The 17,716-nt window shown below is 43.3% G+C and overlaps 1 protein-coding gene across 1 annotated transcript in view; it reads right to left on the bottom strand.

Moving 5' to 3' along the window:
- LOC124032037 (FERM domain-containing protein 4B-like) overlaps positions 1-11,645 on the bottom strand; it is a 36,066-nt gene extending 24,421 nt beyond the window's left edge. Inside the window, exon 1 of the mRNA XM_046344019.1 lies at positions 11,438-11,645. The gene's annotated coding sequence lies outside the window, so the exon portion shown is untranslated. The remainder of the gene's footprint in view (positions 1-11,437) is intronic.
- Between the last annotated feature and the right edge of the window lie 6,071 nt (positions 11,646-17,716).

Consider the following 17,716-nt stretch of genomic DNA (forward strand, 5'->3'; position numbering starts at 1 on the left):
CTGTGAGGGGAACGGCACCTCAGTACCTCCAGGCTCTGATCAGGCCCTACACCCAAACAAGGGCACTGCGTTCATCCACCTCTGGCCTGCTCGCCTCCCTACCACTGAGGAAGTACAGCTCCCGCTCAGCCCAGTCAAAACTGTTCGCTGCCCTGGCCCCCCAATGGTGGAACAAACTCCCTCACGACGCCAGGACAGCGGAGTCAATCACCACCTTCCGGAGACACCTGAAACCCCACCTCTTTAAGGAATACCTAGGATAGGATAAGTAATCCCTCTCACCCCCCCCTTAAGTTTTAGATGCACTATTGTAAAGTGACTGTTCCACTGGATGTCATAAGGTGAATGCACCAATTTGTAAGTCGCTCTGGATAAGAGCGTCTGCTAAATGACTTAAATGTAAATGTAAATGTGAACGGGTTAACATCAGGGTTCCCACTCCAAAAGAAAACCAAACACTCTTAAGCAGCCAAAACAATGTCTTCCTGTGATTTCAGGTGTCTGTAAACAGCCTACTAAACAGGATACCCAGCTCCAATTCTATCAAGCCAGGGTGACCTCAATGTAATCAAGTAGTTTTCCATTCAGTCACAACACTCTTGTCAGCTAGGGCACCACAAAACCTCTCCGGTGTTGTGACAAGAGACCACTTGTTGGTTGCTTGGGAAGGAAATTACCCAAAAGCAACTTGTAACTTGCATCTTTGACTTCTGCTGATGACTGGTCATGACCTCCAGCACCATAGCTAACCTCTAGGTAAGGCTACACAGAGCAGCAGTATTTGAGGGGAGGCTGGGACACCTGTTCCCCCAGGCTTAGCGCCTTCTGGGATCCTGAGGCAGTGAGTTGATAGGAGTGGTGTTTGGAATTCTACCATCATTCTACTATCTGATTTCTCCAAATTTAGTCATTGGTAAAATATAATGAACATGGCCTTCATCTAGCTGGAAACTGCTGATTTTTTAAATGAAATATCTACATAGGAGTTCAGAGGCCCATTATCAGCAACCATCACTCCTGTGTTCCAATGGCACATTGTGTTAACTAATCCAAGTTAATAATTTTAAAAGGCTAATTGATCATTAGAAAACCCTTTTGCAATTATGTTAGCGCAGCTGAAAATGTTGTACTGATTAAAGAAGCAATAAAACTGGCCTTCTTTAGTCTAGTTGAGTATCTGGAGCATCAGCATTTGTGGGTTTGATTACAGTTTCACAATCGTCATAAGAAGCGGACTGGCGGCTCTGGCGGATCCTGGCTGAATGGCGGCTCTGGAGGATCCTGGCTGACTGTCGGCTCTGGAGGATCCTGGCTGAATGGCAGAGACAACGACTAACACCTGCCTCTGATTGAGAACCATATCAGGCCAAACACAGAAAAGACAAACTAGACATCCAACATAGAATGCCCACCCAGCTCACATCCTGACCAACACTAAAATAAGGAAAACACAAAAGAACTATGGTCAGAACGTGACATACAAGCTCAAAATGGCTAGAAACATAGCACTTTCTTCTGAAACTCTGCAAAGGGACCAAAATGGCTATTTACAGATGGGCTATGTACAGGCAGTGGCTCGGGTGGTTGCTGTCCTTGATGATCTTTATGGCCTTCCTGTGACATCGGGTGGTGTAGGTGTCCCGGAGGGCAGGTAGTTTGCCCCCGGTGATGCGTTTTGCAGACCTCACTACCCTCTGGAGAGCCTTACTGTTGTGGGCGGAGCAGTTGCCATACCAGGAGGTGATACAGCCCGACAGGATGCTCTCGATTGTGCATCTATAGAAGTTTGTGAGTGCTTTTGGTGACAAGCCAAATTTCTTCAGCCTCCTGAGGTTGAAGAGGCGCTGCTGCGCCTTCTTCACGATGCTGTCTGTGTGGGTGGACCAATTCAGTTTGTCTGTGATGTGTACGCCGAGGAACTTAAAACTTACTACCCTCTCCACTACTGTTCCATCGATGTGGATAGGGAGGTGTTCCCTCTGTTGTTTCCTGAAGTCCACAATCATCTCCTTAGTTTTGTTGACGTTGAGTGTGAGGTTATTTTCCTGACACCACACTCCGAGGGCCCTCACCTCCTCCCTGTAGGCCGTCTCGTCGTCTCGTCGTTGTTGGTAATCAAGCCTACCACTGTTGTGTCGTCCACAAACTTGATGATTGAGTTGGAGGCGTAATTACAATTTAGCAATTAAACACTGGAGTGATAGATGTGCAGAAGATGCATGTGAAAGTAGAGATACTGGGGTGCAAAGAAGCAAAATATAAATAACAATATGGGGATGAGGTAGTTGGATGGGCTATTTACAGATGGGCTATGTACAGATGCAGTGGTCTGTGAGCTGCTCTGACAGCTTAAAGTTAGTGAGGGAGATATGAGTCTCCAGCTTCGGTGATTTTTGCAGTTCGTTCCAGTCATTGTCAGTAGAGACCTGGAAGGAAAGGCGGCCAAAGGAGGAATAGGCTTTGGGGGTGACCAGTGAAATACAGTGGGGCAAAAAAGTATGTAGTCAGCCACCAATTGTGCAAGTTCTCCCACTTAAAAAGATGAGAGAGGCCTGTAATTTTCATCATAGGTAGACTTCAACTATGACAGACAAAATGAGAAAAACAATCCAGAAAATCACATTGTATGATTTTTAGTGAATTTATTTGCAAATTATGGTGGAAAATAAGTATTTGGTCAAAAACAAAAGTTTATCTCAATACTTTGTCATATACCCTTTGTTAGCAATGACAGAGGTCAAACGTTTTCTGTAAGTCTTCACAAGGTTTTCACACACTGTTGCTGGTATTTGGGCCCAATCCTCCATGCAAATCTCCTCTAGAGCAGTGATGTTTTGGGGCTGTTGCTGGGCAACACGGACTTTCAACTCCCTCCAAAGATTTTCTATGGGGTTGAGATCTGGAGACTGGCTAGGTCACTCCAGGACCTTGAAATGCTTTGTCCGGGCGGGTGTTTGGGATCATTGTCATGCTGAAAGACAGCCACGTTTCATCTTCAATGCCCTTGCTGATGGAAGGAGGTTTTCACTCAAAATCCCACGATACATGGCCCCATTCATTCTTTCCTTTACACAAATCAGTCGTCCTGGTCCCTTTGCAGAAAAACAGCCCCAAAGCATGATGTTTCCACCCCCATGCTTCACAGTAGGTATGGTGTTCTTTGGATGCAACTCAGCATTCTTTGTCCTCCAAACACGACAAGTTGAGTTTTTACCAAAAAGTTATATTTTGGTTTCATCTGACCATATGACATTCTCCCAATCTTCTTCTGGATCATCCAAATGCTCTCTAGCAAACTTCAGACGGGCCTGGACATGTACTGACTTAAGCAGGGGGACACGTCTGGCACTGCAGGATTTGAGTCCCCGGCGGCGTAGTGTGTTACTGATGGTAGGCTTTATTACTTCGGTCCCAGCTCTCTGCAGGTCATTCACTAGGTCCCCCCGTGTGGTTCTGGGATTTTTGCTCACTGTTCTTGTGATCATTTTGACCCCACGGGGTGAGATCTTGCATGGAGCCCCAGATCGAGGGAGATTATCAGTGGTCTTGTATGTCTTCCATTTCCTAATAATTGCTCCCCCAGTTGATTTCTTCAAACCAAGCTGCTTACCTATTGCAGATTCAGTCTTCCCAGCCTGGTGCAGGTCTACAATTTTGTTTCTGGTGTCCTTTGACAGCTCTTTGGTCTTGGCCATAGTGAAGTTTGGAGTGTGACTGTTTGAGGTTGTGGACAGGTGTCTTTTATATTTATAACAAGTTCAAACAGGTGCCATTAATATAGGTAACGAGTGAAGGACAGAGGAGCCTCTTAAAGAAGAAGTTACAGGTCTGTGAGAGCCAGAAATCTTGCATGTTTGTAGGTGACCAAATACTTATTTTCCACGATAATTTGCAAATAAACTCTTTAAAAATCCTTCAATGTGATTTTCTGGATTTTTTTCCCCTCATTTTGTCTGTCATAGTTGAAGTGTACATATGATGAAAATTACAGGCCTCTCCCATCTTTTTAAGTGGGAGAACTTGCACAATTGGTGGCTGACTAAATACTTTTTTGCCCCACTGTTTACCTGTGGGAGCACGTGCTACGAGTGGGTGCTGCTATAGTGACCAGTGAGCTGAGATAAGGCGGCACTTTACTTAGCAAAGACTTATAGATGACCTGGAGCCAATGGGTTTGGCAACGAATATGAAGTGAGGGCCAGCCAACGAGAGCATACAAGTCGCAGTGGTGGGTAGTATATGGGGCTTTGGTGACAAAACGGATGGCACTGTGATAGACTGCATCCAATTTGCTGTGTAGAGTGCTGGATGCTATTTTATAAATGACATCGCCGATGTCAAGGATCGGTAGGATAGTCAGTTTTACGAGGGTATGTTTGGCAGCATGAGTGAAGGATGCTTTTTTGCGAAATAGGAAGCCGATTCTAGATTTGATTTTGGATTGGAGATTCTTAATGTGAGTCTGGAAGTAGAGTTTACAGTCTAACCAGACACCTAGGCATTTGTAATTGTCCACAAATTATGTCAGAACCATCCAGAGTAGTGATGCTGGACGGGCAGGCAGGTGTGGGCAGCGATCGGTTGAAGAGCATGCATTTAGTTTTACTTGTATTTAAGAGCAGTTGGAGGCCACTGAATGAGAGTTGTATGACATTGAAGCTTGTCTGGAGGTTAGTTCACACAGTGTCCAAAGAAGGGCCATAAGTATACAGAATGGTGTCGTCTGCGTAGAGGTGGATCAGAGAATCACCAGCAGCAAAAGCAACATCATTGATGTATACAGAGAAAAGAGTCGGCCTGAGAATTTAACCCTGTGGTACCCCCATACAGACTGTCAGAGGTCCTGACAACAGGCCCTCCGATTTGACACACTGATCTCTGTCTGAGAAGTAGTTGGTGAACCAGGCGAGGCAGTCGTTTGAGAAACGAAGGCTGTTGAGTCTGCCGATAAGAATGTGGTGATTGACAGAGTCGAAAACGGCCAGAGCCGCGGCCACCCTAATCTGGTGGTCCCAGCGAGCACGACCCACGTGGAGTTCCAGGTCTCCGGTAGCCTCTGGAACTGCCGATCTGCGGTCAACAAGGCAGAGTTCATCTCAGCCTATGCCTCCCTCCAGTCCCTCGACTTCTTGGCACTGACGGAAACATGGATCACCACAGACAACACTGCTACTCCTACTGCTCTCTCTTCGTCCGCCCACGTGTTCTCGCACACCCCGAGAGCTTCTTGTCAGCGGGGTGGTGGCACCGGGATTCTCATCTCTCCCAAGTGGTCATTCTCTCTTTCTCCCCTTACCCATCTGTCTATCGCCTCCTTTGAATTCCATGCTGTCACAGTTACCAGCCCTTTCAAGCTTAACATCCTTATAATTTATCGCCCTCCAGGTTCCCTCGGAGAGTTCATCAATGAGCTTGATGCCTTGATAAGCTCCTTTCCTGAGGACGGCTCACCTATCACAGTTCTGGGCGACTTTAACCTCTCCACGTCTACCTTTGACTCATTCCTCTCTGCCTCCTTCTTTCCACTCCTCTCCTCTTTTGACCTCACCCTCTCACCTTCCCCCCCCCTACTCACAAGGCAGGCAATACGCTCAACCTCATCTTTACTAGATGCTGTTCTTCCACTAACCTCATTGCAACTCCCCTCCAAGTCTCCGACCACTACCTTGTATCCTTTTCCCTCTCGCTCTCATCCAACACCTCCCACACTGCCCCTACTCGGATGGTATCGCGCCGTCCCAACCTTCGCTCTCTCTCCCCCGCTACTCTCTCCTCTTCCATCCTATCATCTCTTCCCTCCGCTCAAACCTTCTCCAACCTATCTCCTGATTCTGCCTCCTCAACCCTCCTCTCCTCCCTCTCTGCATCCTTTGACTCTCTATGTCCCCTATCCTCCAGGCCGGCTCGGTCCTCCCCCTCCCGCTCCGTGGCTCGATGACTCATTGCGAGCTCACAGAACAGGGCTCCGGGCAGCCGAGCGGAAATGGAGGAAAACTTAATGGTTGTACAGTCGTCTCAAATAAAACTGTGAAGGACCTCGGCGTTACTCTGGACCCTGATCTCTCTTTTGAAGAACATATCAAGACCATTTCGAGGACAGCTTTTTTCCATCTACGTAACATTGCAAAAATCAGAAACTTTCTGTCCAAAAATGATGCAGAAAAATTAATCCATGCTTTTGTCACTTCTAGGTTAGACTACTGCAATGCTCTATTTTCCGGCTACCCGGATAAAGCACTAAATAAACTTCAGTTAGTGCTAAATACGGCTGCTAGAATCCTGACTAGAACCAAAAAATTTGATCATATTACTCCAGTGCTAGCCTCTCTACACTGGCTTCCTGTCAAAGCAAGGGCTGATTTCAAGGTTTTACTGCTAACCTACAAAGCATTACATGGGCTTGCTCCTACCTACCTCTCTGATTTGGTCCTGCCGTACATACCTACACGTACGCTACGGTCACAAGACGCAGGCCTCCTAATTGTCCCTAGAATTTCTAAGCAAACAGCTGGAGGCAGGGCTTTCTCCTATAGAGCTCCATTTTTATGGAACGGTCTGCCAACCCATGTCAGAGACGCAAACTCGGTCTCAACCTTTAAGTCTTTACTGAAGACTCATCTCTTCAGTGGGTCATATGATTGAGTGTAGTCTGGCCCAGGAGTGGGAAGGTGAACGGAAAGGCTCTGGAGCAACGAACCGCCCTTGCTGTCTCTGCCTGGCCGGTTCCCCTCTTTTCACTGGGATTCTTTGCCTCTAACCCTGTTACGGGGGCTGAGTCACTGGCTTGCTGGGGCTCTCTCGTGCCGTCCCTGGGGGGGGGTGCGTCACCTGGGTGGGTTGATTCACTGTTGTGGTCGGCCTGTCTGGGTTCCCCCCCCTGGGTTGTACCGTGTCGGAGATCTTTGTGGGCTATACTCGGCCTTGTCTCAGGATGGTAAGTTGGTGGTTGAAGATTTCCCTCTAGTGGTGTGGGGGCTGTGCTTTGGCAAAGTGGGTGGGGTTATATCCTTCCTGTTTGGCCCTGTCCGGGGGCCACAGTGTGTCTCCTCTCAGGATGGGGCCACAGTTTGTTTATCTGGAGTCTCCCTGACCCTCCTGTCTCAGCCTCCAGTATTTATGCTGCAGTAGTTTATGTGTCGGGGGGCTAGGGTCAGTTTGTTTATCTGGAGTACTTCTCCTGTCCTATTCAGTTGTCCTGTGTGAATCTAAGTGTGCTGTTCTCAATTCTCTCCTTCTCTCTTTCTTTCTCTCTCTCTCGGAGGACCTGAGCCCTAGGACCATGTGCCTCCTTGCTGTCCCCAGGACTACCTGACATGATGACATGCTCCTTGCTGTCCCCAGTCCACCTGACTGTGCTGTTCTGCTCTATTATTCAGCTTTCATTTGAACATCTTGTTCTGCCTGGCCACCCCACATATTCTCTCTAATTCTCTCTTTCTTTCTCTCTCTCGGAGGACCTGAGCCCTTGAGGACTACCTGATGATGGCTGGTCCCCAGTCCACCTGACTGTGCTGCTGCTCCAGTTTCAACTGTTCTGCCTTATTAACCATGCTGGTCATTTATGAACATTTGAACATCTTGGTCATGTTCTGTTATAATATCTACCCGGCACAGCCAGAAGAGGACTGGCCACCCCACATAGCCCGGTTCCTCTCTAGGTTTCTTCCTAGGTTTTGGCCTTTCTAGGGAGTTTTTCCTAGCCACCGTGCTTTTACACCTGCATTGTTTGCTGTTTGGGGTTTTAGGCTGGGTTTCTGTACAGCACTTTGAGATATCAGCTGATGTACGAAGGGCTATATAAATAAATTTGATTTGATTTGATTTGATTAGTGTCTGTGTTCTTTTGCACATCTTAATATTTTATTTTTATTGGCCAGTCTGAGATTTGGCTTTTTCTTTGCAACTCTGCCTAGAATGCCAGCATTCCAGAGTCGCCTCTTCACTGTTGACGTGGTGTTTTGCAACTACTGCAATTAAAGAGCACTCAGCACTGCACACTAACCATGCTGTCTATGTTGTCTAATCAGGACAGCTGTAGTAGCAGTATTTTCAGAAGTAGTGGAAGTATTAGCACTAAGTAGTGGTTAAGGTAGCAGTAGAGGTAGTAGGCTAGTAGGAGTAGAAGTAAAGTAGTAGCAGCAGTAGTAGCAGTAGTAGTAGTAGTAGTAGTAGTAGTGGTAGTAGTAGTAGTAGTAGTAGTAGTAGTAGTAGTAGTAGTAGTAGTAGTAGTAGTAGGAGCGGTAGAAGCAGTAGTAGTAGGAGTGGTAGTAGTAATAGAAGTAATACTATTGGTATTAGTAGTTGTAGTGGTAGTAGTAGTTGTAGTATAAACAGTAGTAGTAGTAGTAATAGTAGTAGCAGTAGTAGCAGCAGTAGTAGCAGTTGTAGTAGTAGTAGAGGTGGTAGTGGTAGGAGTAGTTGTATTATAAGTAGTAGTGGTAGTAGTAGTAGTAGCAGTAGTAGTAGTGGTAGTAACAGTAGTAGCAGCAGTAGTAGCAGTAGTAGGAGTGGGAGTGGTATTAGTAGTAGTAGTGGTAGTGGTAGTAGTAGTTGTAGTAGTAGTAGTGGAAGTAGTAGTTGTAGTATAAGTACTAGTAGTAGTAATAGTAGTAGCAGTAATAGTTGTAGTACTAGTTGGAATTGTTGGAGTAACAGTAGTAGTGTCGTATTAGTAGTAGTAGTAGTGGTAGTAATAGTAGTAGTAGCAGTAGTAGTGGTAGTAGTAGTAGTAGTAGTAGTAGTAGTAGTAGTAGTAGTAGTGGTAGTAGTTAGTAGTAGTAGTAGTAGGTGGTAGTAATAGTAGTAGTAGTAGTAGTAGTAGTAGTAGTAGTAGTAGTAGTAGTAGTAGTAGTAGTAGTAGTAGTATTAGTAGTGGTAGTGTAGTATTAGTAGTGGTAGTAGTAGTAGTAGTGGTAGTAATAGTAGCAGCAGTAGTAGTAGTAGTAGTAGTAGTAGTTGTGGTACTAGTTGGGGTTGTTGGAGTAATAGTAGTAGTGTAGTATTAGTAGTAGAGTATTAGTAGTACCCGTAACTGTTGCTATCCCTTTACTACAGCTGTTTGTCTTTAGGGTGTCAGAAGCAGGTGCTGTAGTGAGGGGTGTGCATGCCTACTGAAAGGGACTGCAACGTTGTATTATCTGGAGCTGTTGTGACTTTCTGCAGAGCCCTGGGGAAGGAGCGAGGCACTCAGTCACTGAGGAGCAGAGTAGAGATTGGGATATTAATGATGTTGCAACGCTTGATGTGGGTAACAGAACTACGAATCACAAAGATTTTATAGATGCTATCATCAAAAGATAACATTGGCTGTCAAAACAATATTATCGTAACATGTAGCACTATTAATTTTATTGAAAATTAGCATTTACTATCATCAGTTATAATAGGTACTTGCAAGAGCCGATAATCTGGAGTATGTAGAGTTATGGAGTTGAACAGGTGTGTGATTACCAATGACTGCTTGAGGATGAAGACTGACATAATAACACTTATGCAGTTTCATAGAATGTGTATACTTCCCTACCTATGGACTTGTAACAGTATTTATGTAACGTAACAATATTTAATTCTTCCAGGTTATGAATAAATGCAGAATAACCAGCCTTTCCAAAAAGAATCCTCTCTTTAGACAGTGTTTCATGTAAATCCTCAGGAGACGTCAAGGTTCCTGAAAGGAAAACTGCCAACTGAGTGTCGTGGTGTGTTGCTCATCACCAGCATCAAACAGCCTCACAAACCATCTCTCATGTACTGAGGTACACTCACAAGAGGAAAATATGTAGAGGCAGTAAACTAGCAGAAGTATATGACTACATGGTGTATGTTTACTGTTAAAGGTACAATGTATTATTTCCGTTTACTGTATATTTAGTTACCCACTTAAACAACACTTGTTTGTTATAAACCCTGTTGCTTGTTTCAAGGGGTCAGTCATTGCTTTATGTCGTGGGTTTTAAACAATGACCCCCATCTCCAGTGGTGCTGCTTTGCATTAGTCACCATACTGTTTTCAACAGGATATCCTGACCAACAACGGCAGGGGCCATCACAACGGGATAAGTCTCAGGATAGTAAAGTTCACCCACTTCTATTTCTTAAAAAAAAAACAGCCATCAAACTAGAAATTCCTGTTTACCATGCAGGCTGCCTAAAACTACGTCAAAAGCCTTTCTTTTCCTGAATCTCACAGAGAACACGACAAATAGTGACAACTTGTAGACAAATAGTGACAACACTATCATCACTATCAGTGATGGTTTTGCTCTTCTTTCTTTGTTCTATTCACTGCAAGATCTGTACAGTGTAACAAAAAAAAGTTTTGAGAATTGAGTTTACTTTTTCAAATAGTTTTAACGAATTCACTACGTAGTCAATCGGTAACATCAGGCCAGAGCTGGCACTGCCACCTGTACCAGGACATTATACTGTATGCTGCTGTTTGCTTTGGCTGCTACTACACAGGTGACATGTTTCTCGTGAAAATTATGGAGTGAGCCTGCTAGCTGCCTTAGAGCAGTCACTGACAACATACAATGCAAAATAAAGGATGCAAATAATCCACAACTCTTTATGACTATCCACATGTAGCCTAAGTAGGCATACACAGCATGGACATACACCGCATGAACAAAAACAGATCGGTAAAACGGATAGAAAGTATACTTGCAGAGTAAAATTATGTTGCTAATTAATCAACTGGACTTCGTTGCTGATGCTTATATGTGAATTGAAATCGCTTACCGCTTACTGCCTAATCCTAAAGATATACTTTATGTAGATAAATAAAGCTACATAATCATTGCGTTAATATTAATGTACCCAATCCAATTTCTGTAAGGAAGCCTTCTTTCTGCACTGTATCCTTCCTCACTGACCAAACCCCGGTCCACATCGGTCCCTAACCGGTCCCTTCTATACACTGCTGTTTGGTGCAGACTAGACTGGATAGCAAGGTGTGTCAGGCAGAATGCAAATGTATTATGTGTCTTATCTCATCATCAAAAACATATTTTAGTTTATTCCAGAAAATGATTTACCAATTGTATACAGTAGGCTAATGACCCATTAAAACGTTGTATGCTAACAGGAACACGTATTTCACAATGGGGTAGGAACAATGACTAGGTTACTACTTACTGTACATTGGTGGTTATTTTCAGTCAAATGAGTCCCTGATTACAGAAAAAGCTAAATAAAAGTATATGAATTGGCATGATTCTTTTGTTGAAAGAAAAAACTCTGATGCCAATATTGATAATACAATTACAATAGGATAGCCAAGCCTACAGTGATATGATAAAGCCGGTTAATTAATTGATCCTTCGAGTGGGATCCCATTCCGATGCATGAATGACCTGGTATACTTTGTTCCCTGCACAGTTCAGAGAATACTTTCCCCATTATCGTTTATTGTCACGTTGTAATGGGACAATCTTACCTTCGTTTTGGGCGTTTCCTTTAATTTCAGCTGGTTGGTTTCTTGAATCTAACATAGGTCTCCCCCAGCATATTGGAAACGCATTCAATGCATCCCTGTTACGTTTTCAGCAAAAGGAGGAGAGAGTCAGTGAACTGTATCGCTGTCAACTATTAGTAGCCTTCTCTCGTAGGGCTACTCGCGCACGCTTTGCTTTCTTCCACGCTCACCACGCCTTCACCCCGCAGTTATTTACGTGAAAGGAGATTTTAGCGCTCGCTGTCCTCAGCTACGGCGGCTGTACTGAACTGTACACAATGGGTCACAATATGCTCATTGCTGGTAATAAAGGTTAATGTTTTAGAATTAGACATGATGCAGACCCATGCGGAATACCATTGTTTTCTACCCATGTATTATCGCAAACCTATCTACATGCCTATCAGGGTTTTAAAATAAGTATTATTATTGTAGCCAATTTTGGCCATTGTATAAATGAATGCAGGTCCAAAATACTGTGTGTTGGCTGTGACAAACCCTACCCATCCATTGCCTTCAAAAAAATCTATTCATCAACAATTAATAGGATTGAACTAAAGTGACATAAACTGCTCTATATTTCAGAAAATCTCAAATGTAAATCTCATGAAAGCAACCTGAGGCAATGTGTGGTTTATAACATGCTGCCAAGAAGAACCAGATCAAATAATCTCATTGTCGGGAGTGATCAGCCAATGATCATTGTCATCTTTTTGGGTTGCCTATGGTTTGTATCCAAAGACTAAAGATAATATCCAGGAGCCAAGACCAATATTTCTACCAGGACATTGGTCCCAAGATCCAGACACAGTGAGTTGAGACCATGACACTTTAAAAACCAAATGAATATGGTCTTGAGTGGTCTCAAGACCAAGACCATTAGGGACCCAGGGACCCTCCATTATATGTTAGCAAAAAAAGAAATCACATATTGTCATCACGTGAATGATAATGAGAGGCAAAGGGTTTCAACATTTTAAAATGAATATGTTTGCTCGACAGTTTCAATATATATACACTACCGTTCAAAAGTTTGGGGTCACTTAGAAATGTTCTGGTTTTTGAAAGACATCAAATTGATCAGAAATACAGTATAGACATTGTTAATGTTGTAAATGACTATTAATATCTACATAGGTGTACAGAGGCCCATCATTAGCAACCATCACTCCTGTGTTCTACTGGCACGTTGTGTTAGCTAACCCAAGTTTATCATTAGAAAAGGCTAACTGATCCTTAGAAAACCCTTTTGCAATTATGTTAGCACAGCTGAAAACTTTTGTTCAGATTAAAGAAGCAATAAAACTGGCCTTCTTTAGACTAGTTGAGTATCTGGAGCATCAGCATTTGTGGGTTCGATTACAGGTTCAAAATGGCCAGAAACATAGCACGTTCTTCGTAAACTCGTCAGTCTATTCTTGTTCTGAGAAATGAAGGCTATTCCATGCGAAAAATTGCCAAGAAACTGAAGATCTCATACAACGCTGTGTACTACTCCCTTCACAGAACAGCGCAAACTGCCTCTAACCAGAATAGAAAGAGGAGTGTGAGGCCCTGGTGCACAACTGAGCAAGAGGACAAGTACATTAGAGTGTCTAGTTTGAGAAACAGACACCATGCAAGTCCTCAACTGGCAGCTTCATTAAATAGCACCCGCATAACACCAGTCTCAACGTCAACAGTGAAGAGGCGACTCCGGGATGCTGGCCTTCTAGGCAGAGTTCCTCTGTCCAGTGTCTGTGTTCTTTTGCCCATCTTATTCTTTTCTTTTTATTGACCAGTCTGAGATATGGCTTTTTCTTTGCAACTCTGCCTCGAAGGCCAGCATCCTGGAGTAACCTCTTCACTGTTGACATTGAGACTAAGGTGTTTAGCAGAAGAAAAAAACTGTATTTAGTTGCAATGACTGTAATTTCCTCTATATTTAAGGGATAGTAAGAGATTTTGTCAATGAAGCCTTTTCTCTACTTCCCCAGATCCGGTTGAACAGGAACAGCTAGAACTGGTTATCATTGGCTTGTGAAACTACCTCTAACTTCTTTCATACTGGACACAGAGACATAAAAATGGTGGTATTATGTTGCAGCTAGCGATATTCATAAAATGTATATTTTTTCACATGACTAAATCCCATAAATATATTTTTTTAAATAGAGCACAATACAGTAGAGCACAGTACAGTAAAGTACAATACATTACAGTACTGTAGAGCACATTATAGACATTTATGTTTGGACCAAATAGATGTCAATGTTTGGGCTCTTGGAGGGTTGGAACCCCCCAGCTGGCTATGCATCTCTATACTCTACACTTTTTCCACGAAGTGTGGACTTGTCCACTACCCATATGGTGGTCCTCTGCAGCTCAGTTGGTAGAGCATGGCACGCATGCTACCAGTGGTGCCACAAACACCATAATGACACAGATACAAAGATGAGACCTCTATATAACTCTATGTAGTCAATTATTTTGGTTTTGACTATTGGTCAATTTGAACATATTTTGGACTTTAAAGAATCCCCATAGCTATCTTTCATTTTGACAGATGTACATCCCAGCAAACATATATTTTAGTCCCACAACCATACTTTACATATTTATGGATATATTAGATTGTTTGGTGGTGACACTTCTCAAAAATACATGATGACTTACCAACTTGCTCAGTCATTTTCTCCAAAATGTTTGCAGACCGGCTACTCACCATCTGGCCATGCTGGAGAGTGCATGTACAAAGGCTAAGGAGCATATGCACATCCAGGTACTTTCCATACTTTCCAGTTACCATGCTGGTGATATTTGTAGGGGTGTGGCTTAAAGTACATTCATTCTACAGTCTTTTAATGTGTGTGTTCAAGAGACCCTCCACAACCAGCACCACTCATTGTAGTAGGACAGAAAGTACCAGTGGTAACAAGTACCAAGTACTGTATCTTGGTTTTCATCGAGACTCTAAACTCAGTGGTGAAACCAGTCCAAATATCTCCGGGTCCTCATTGACTCTGGGGCCGATGAGAGCTTTTTGGACACCACACTGGCTTCCGAGCTGAACATCCCCACTCAGCCCATCTCCATTCCCATGGAGGTTAGAGCGCTGGACGGGCGCAAATCTGACCAACACCCCTTGTGAAACACAATCGTGACTCGTCAGTGAAGAGCACTTTTGGCCAGTCCTGTTTGGTCCAGCGACGGTGGGTTTGTGACTATAGGCAAATTTGTTGCCGGTGATGTCTGGTGAGGACCTGCCTTACAACAGGCCTACAAGCCCTCAGTCCAGCCTCTCTCAGCCTATTGCGGACAGTCTGAGCACTAATGGAGGGATTGTGCGTTCCTGGTGTAGCTCAGGCAGTTGTGTTGTCATCCTGTACCTGTCCCGCAGGTGTGTTGTTCTGATGTACCGATCTTGTGCAGATGTTGTTACACGTGGTCTGCCACTGCAAGGACAATCAGCTGTCCGTCCTGTCTCCCTATAGCGCTGTCTTTGGCGTCTCACAGTACGGGCATTGCAATTATTGCCCTGGCCACATTTGGAGTCCTCATGCCTCCTTGCAGCATGCCTAAGGCACGCTCACGCAGATGAGCAGGGACCCTGGGCTTTTTTCTTTTGGTGTTTTTCAGGGTCAGTAGAAAGGCCTTTTTAGTGTCCTAAGTTTTTATAACCGTGACCTTAATTGCCTCCAATCTGTAAACTGTTAGTGTCTTAACGACCGTTCCATAGGTGCTTGTTTATTAATTGTTTATGGTTCATTGAACAAGCATGGGAAGCAGTGTTTAATCCCTTTGCAATGAAGATCTGTGAAGTTATTTGGATTTTTACGAATTATCTTTGAAAGACAGGGTCCTGAAAAAGGGACATTTCTTTTTATGCTGAGTTTATATAGAACTTGTGAACATGTTGGCTGAGCAAACATTTAACAGAGGACAAAGTACTTATTTGTACTTTAATGCACTGTGCCTTTAAAGTATAGTGACTTCTGGGGCTCTACTTGGGGAGAGTTAAAAGACCGAAGTGAGATGAGTGAAGGCACCACACATACAGCACTTCAAGGAAGAGTCTGATGCCCTATCAGCCACCCCATCCCAATCCCTTGGAAAGAGCCCCTCTCCACTCTCGCCAATAACCACCATGGGATCTTACCTATAATGGCAGCAAACAAGGAATAATAATGACTCGACATCCTCTCCTAATCTTGCAAGAACTGTTATTCATTTTACAGCAGGTTTGCAAGTCACAAAAATAAATACAAGTATATTGTAACATAGATAAATCCTTCCTTCCCTCTCTCCCAAGCCAAACTTATCACTCTCCACCTTTCTGTTCCAGTTTCCTCCCCCTGTACCCCACCCAGCCCATGTACTATATACATTTAACAATATGTTTATAGCCATTCCATTGAATTAGAAAATATTATAATATAAATAAATGTCCTAAGATGGAGACTTAAACTTTTTTTTTAATTGTTTTTTTGGGGTGCAATTTGTACCACTTCTGTAGAAGCACCCATAAAGCGTTTTGGATTGAAACTCTTCAGTTGTCTTATTTTAAAAGGTTTAAAAGGTTAAAAACTAAATTTTCTGTAGCTGTCACACTCTGACCATTATTTGAGTTTTTTGTTTCTATGTTTTGTTTGGTCAGGGTGTGATATGAGTGGGCATTCTATGTTGCATGTCTAGTTAGTCTGTTTCTATGTGTTTTGGCCTGATATGGTTCTCAATCAGTGGCAGGTGTTTGTCGTTGTCTCTGATTGGGAACCATATTTAGGTAGCCTGTTGTGTATTGTGGTTTGTGGGTTATTGTCTATGTTATAGGTTAGCACAGTGTTTCTATAGCAGTCACGGTAGTTTGTTTGTTTAGTGTACTTTGTGTTTTTTTTTCATTCACACCACGCTGCGCTTTGGTCTACTCCATACGACGGTCGTGACAGTAGCCTATTAATTTGTCAAGCCTCCCAGCCTACTGTACACAATGTACCACCCCCTCATTCCCCCCATTCCAACCCCCCAACCCCCAGCTCGAGGGTTTCATCAGACATGAATGAATAAGGATCTCATTATGATTCCCCCAAACCATCTGTCCTCTGGATATCTCCTCCTCACAGCCAGGAACCAACCATCTGAGTGGTTTAGATATTTATGATGCATAAACTATACAACTGGATTGCTGTCATAATATTGTGTAAGTTAAATTGCTAACACGCAGTTTAGTTCAGGTTCTTTTTGGCATATCTGCTATGAACATTCTGTTAACATTGTGCACTGGTTTTATCCAGATAATTCCCTTCTTCAGTAACAATCTAGGCAAGACTACAGGAAAAATCAACACCATACTGTATTTACTTAAACCATTCCATCAATAGAGGTTGAATCAATAAAGGATGGGTACACTGAAATCATTGGAGCATGATGTTTTTATAGTAGCCTGCCACAGTCATTGAGAGCAGCTACTGCAAGTTGAAGAATGTTGTTGCCTTGACTGGTGTTCTCGGTGGATTCTTGCATTCCTAGAATTCATTTGCTTGTATGTTGATTTTTCACATGGTGAAATGTAGGTCTGTGAGCCAGTTGACCAGGATGACACAAACGCACATTTCGAACTTGCAAGTCTTGCATGCTCTGTCAAGGCAGGTTAATCAAATAGCTACCCGGAGTATCTGCATTGGCCCTTTTTACACAAACTTGTTTTGTCTCAACACATAAGCTGCTGCTACTGTTTATTATCGGTCACTCTATTCCTAGTTATATGTACATACAGTATCTACCTTACTTCATACCCCTGCAAATCAACTCAGTACTGTATATAACCAAGTTATCGTTACTCATTGTGTATTTATTATTACTTTTATTGTTATGTGTTTTACTTTTCGATTATTTATATATTTTCTTTCTGTATGCAATGTTGGGAAGGGCCCCTCAGTAAGCATGTCACTGTTCGTCTACACCTGTTGTTTATAAAGCATGTGACAAATAAAATAATATTTTATTTTATTTGTCACCTGCAGACTCAATGGTGATGATGATTGTCCGAGCTTTACACTGCCGCCCGGTGGAGAATAAGGGACATTTAAACGGGGACAGTGCAGATTGCAAGGCACAGGAGAGTCGCCTGTGGTGATCTGGCTTTTGCTTTTAACCTTTCCACGGTACAGCCTGTAATGTAATGTGAAACTATGCTATCGCAATACCTAACTGGTTGTAAATTAAACTTTATGTTCAGACTCCAGTACCATTGCTAGAGAGCAGTAGGGTACAAGCTCAGATAAT

This window comes from Oncorhynchus gorbuscha, linkage group LG03, assembly GCF_021184085.1.
Source record: "Oncorhynchus gorbuscha isolate QuinsamMale2020 ecotype Even-year linkage group LG03, OgorEven_v1.0, whole genome shotgun sequence".
Lineage (NCBI taxonomy): Eukaryota > Metazoa > Chordata > Actinopteri > Salmoniformes > Salmonidae > Oncorhynchus > Oncorhynchus gorbuscha.